This window comes from Benincasa hispida, chromosome 7, assembly GCF_027475165.1.
Source record: "Benincasa hispida cultivar pf3 chromosome 7, pf3_genome.v1.1, whole genome shotgun sequence".
In the NCBI taxonomy this organism is placed as follows: Eukaryota; Viridiplantae; Streptophyta; class Magnoliopsida; order Cucurbitales; family Cucurbitaceae; genus Benincasa; species Benincasa hispida.
Genome location: NC_143484.1, coordinates 10477452 through 10481599, shown reverse-complemented (window position 1 = coordinate 10481599; position 4148 = coordinate 10477452). Strand labels below are relative to the sequence as shown.

General features: G+C 32.8%; 1 pseudogene; it reads left to right on the top strand.

The window, feature by feature from the left end:
- The first annotated feature begins 874 nt into the window (after positions 1-874).
- On the top strand, positions 875-1360 carry LOC150034907 (basic form of pathogenesis-related protein 1-like; annotated as a pseudogene).
- Positions 1361-4148: the final 2788 nt, after the last annotated feature.

The following is a 4148-nucleotide window of genomic DNA, read 5'->3' as shown; positions in this document are numbered from 1 at the left end:
AGCCGAAGAGAGATGGAAGAATGCTCGTGGGTCGCAACTAGTGCAGAGGACAGTGCGACGAGTCGAACGACACAGCGGAGGAGATTGGCTGGGAGACAGACGTTGCGACAGGCCAAGCATATCTGGCACGGATGGTCGTGAACGGAAGGCGTTAGGTGAGACGGAAGAGGGGATCTAGACGATCGCTGCTTGTAAATGAGTTCGAGTCAACCTGCATGCGAATGACAGCCTACGAAGGATCGACAAATTGGTAGTGGCTCGATCGAACACGGGTGGTGGTTGACTAGAGAAAAGGCAGTCGGGCGAGGCTAGGGCACTAAGAAGAAGATGAAGATGGGGGGTCTAGGAAAAACGTGAGGGGTGAGGGAGAGAAAGAATTTATTTATAAATAATTAATAATAATAATAATAATATATAAAATAAAATAAAGTAAAAATAAAATACTTTATTTTATATCATTTTATTCTTTCCCTTCCAATAATAATTTGTGCATAAATTTCTAAACTATAACATGATCACAATGTCAAGCTATAATGGTTAAATTATGCAATGCGAATGTCATTAATGAAGAAAAATGATTTCATAACATAGTTAGTAATTAGTCCTTAATTAGAGTGTAATTGCTAAACAGAATGGTCATTAAATAAGAAAAATGACGTGTACACAATAATTATTAGCCCTTAATTAGGGTGCAAATGCAATTACTAAACAGAAATGTTCCTATATAAGAAAAATACAGATCATGTTAACTTAGGTTCATTCTTCCTTTCCTCATCACATTCCATATTTAATTTTTCATATCTATAAATTCCCTTCACTTCACATCTCAAAACCTACCCTTTTAATCTAAATTTCCTTCAATATGTGGACTCAAAAGCCTCTCATGGCCATTTTCTTAGCTACTTTCATGTTCGTCCTATGCCAAACTCATGCACAAAACTCCCCTCGTGACTATATTGCATTACACAATCATGCTCGTGCACAAGTTGGGGTTGGCCCCGTTACATGGAATAAAACAGTAGCGGCCTATGCTCAAGCTTATGCCAATAAAAGGAGGAATGATTGTGCGATGGTTTACTCAAGTGGGCCTTATGGCGAAAACATAGCCGCAGGCTACTACCCAAAGATCACTGGAGCGTTTGCAGTGAAGTTGTGGCTGGAGGAGAAACTGCTATACAATTACACATCAAATTTGTGCATCAAGGGCGAGTGTAACCACTACACTCAGGTGGTGTGGCGAAACTCGGTGCATATTGGATGTGCTAGAGTGCCTTGTAAGAGTAACTCTCAATTTGTTATATGTAATTATCATCCTCCTTGAAATATCTTTGGACAAAGGCCTTATGATTCTTCACTCTAAATAGGAATATAGTTTTTTTGGGATATGCTCCCCAATCGAGCCTAACTACTCTTTCATAATTGAAATTGATACTATGTATTATTTGTCAACTATAATAGGATGGACAAACCTAATAGTTTGTGGAGTCTACATTATTGAATATGCAATAATAAATCTTCTTATTACATGTTTATAACTACATGGAGCATTTGCAAATAAAACATAAATTGTAAATTATTGTTAAAGTAATATCGATATCATTTCTTGACCTAAAAAATTTTGGTTATTATTAGAAATGGCTAATTTTTTCGGCTACATTATTAACAATGGTTAATAGTCAATAATCCTAAGTCAAATTTTGATTAACCAAGATTAATTAATTTTAGTTATCTAAAATTCGTCCCCAAAGGAAAACATTATTTTTGTGTTAATAATTTTGCATCTTAAACTTGAGAAAATCGTAAGTAATTTATGATTAAATTATTATAACTTAACCACAAGTTTAGGAAAGAAAAAAGTTCCACGCTCATTTATTTATATCTAAATAATTTCTCTCTTCTAAAAAAATCACTTACTTACTGACGCAGACAATGACAATAATATAATACAACACTCAAAACGTGTTCTTCTAGGGCTTAGGATTAACTTAGTTCTGACCATTAAATGTGTACTTTGATGCTTTTTTGTCTTGTTTTGTAGGAATCAAATATTTTGAATGAACATTAAAGACTTTGAAGCAAGAATAGAGAAAATAGAGCCTAAAGTCCCAATTTCAGATCTAAGGCATGGAAAGATGAAGACTATGGGCCAAAAAGGTGTCTCGAAGCGTGGCTCAATGCTTTGAACCTGTGAGCAAGGGTTGTAATACTTATTTTAATCGTTCTGACCCTATCGTATTGGGATAAAAATTGCTCTTTAATTCATAACTGCTAGAGTAGGTGCCCGTTTTGGACAAATGACCGCTCGTCTTCTTCATTTTTCACCCTCTATCCATCTACATTATTAGATTCACTGATTTTAAAATTTAGGTGAATCTAATATGCGACTACACAAGTCAAAGAGAATGTTACAAATAATACAGAAGACAATAAACTAAACTTTTAGAATAAAATAAAGATAAACACCTAGAGATTAGTGACCCAGTTCAGTGCAATCACACTACGTTTAGAGACAACGTGGCTGAAGAAAAGTGTTAAGCGATTACAATGAAGCACTTATCTGTTAAAAAACTTCTATAGAGAATCTCAAAGAGCTTACTTCTATTGAAGATTTTATGCTCCCCCTAAACCTAGGACTCCCTTCTTGTTTTATCACTCTTTTCATCTTCTTGTTTGAAAGGCACTTCAAACAAGATAAACTAATGATCCCCTATAAACAAGAATCTCTCCTAGAGCTAAAACTTATACTCCTCTAAGTACAAAACCAATTTAAAAGCCTATTCTTCAATGAAGTAGAAACAATAACATATGTTGCAGCATAAGACAATAGCCACAACCTCACAACGGGAATACACTATTCTTTTTAGCATGATGCCCTAACTCGGAATCATCTACATGAATGCGTCAAAAGGCCTAACCTTACAAACCAAGAGGAAACTTAATATTTATAATCCCTATAAGGAAACAATTTTGTAAGGGAAAACAATCTTTCCAAGGACGAAAATAGAAAATAGTTTAAAAAAATATACGACAAATAAAATAAAATTCCGTAGAAAAAAATAGTTCAGACACCCAATATGTTCTTGACAAATGTAAAAACATGTAAAATTTTCATTCTTTGAGGTGAACAAAAGCTAATTTTTTTGGATAGAGGCGATGACTTGGAGTTTAAGAGGAATGGATGATTGAGGACATCATTGAAGGATGTTCCAGAACTTGAGGACAAGAGTCAAGAGATTTGCTTCTTTCTCCTTCTTTGGCGTGGCTTTTATTTCTTTGTTTTTGGATATGTTATGGATTGCCTATGTTTGTATCAAACCAATAAGTTTCTAAGTTCATTATGAAGGGATCGAATTCCACAATAAAGATGAGCGATCGCTTTGCTATTAATTTTGACTTAAAAAATAGTAGCACAGAAAAGAAAAACATACATGCTTAAGTAGAGGAAAACAAAGGGAAGAGAAAGATTACCTTTGAAGATATCTCTTCAAATCTTCTATATAATAATACTCCACTCGTTATCAATGAATTAATCTCCTGATGAATAGTGACACCATGAAAAGAGTCGTCCCTGATATTCTCTAGTAAGGATTGATTATGTGGGAACCTCTTTTGAAAGTAGGAATGAAATTTTACATAAGAATATGCATGTCTATAAACTATCAAGAAACACAGATGTTGAGAGAGAGAAATTTCTTTTTTTCGTAAAAAACTTCCCGTCCACAAATGAAAACTTATCTTCATTTAAAAGGCTACACTCACTTCCCCACTCACCTTTGTAGTGGAGTTTTTATTTTTATTTAATTTATAATTAACTTAATTTAATTTAATTTAAATTAATTAATTAACTAATTTAATATGTCATATTTAATTAAATATAATTTTGAATCATATTCAAATGTATACCTGTCTCACTTATATATTTCATATGAATCTCATTCATAATGAATATTAACTTGTAGTTTTAATATGAATCCAATTCATATTATTTTAATATTTGAATCTCATTAAAAACTTAGATGGTTTAATTTTGAATCTCATTAAAAACTTAGATGGTTTAATTTTGAATCTCACTAAAAAATTTAGTACATCATATAATGTATTTATATACATTATATTAATTGTATGTCATATAATGTATTTATAAAAAT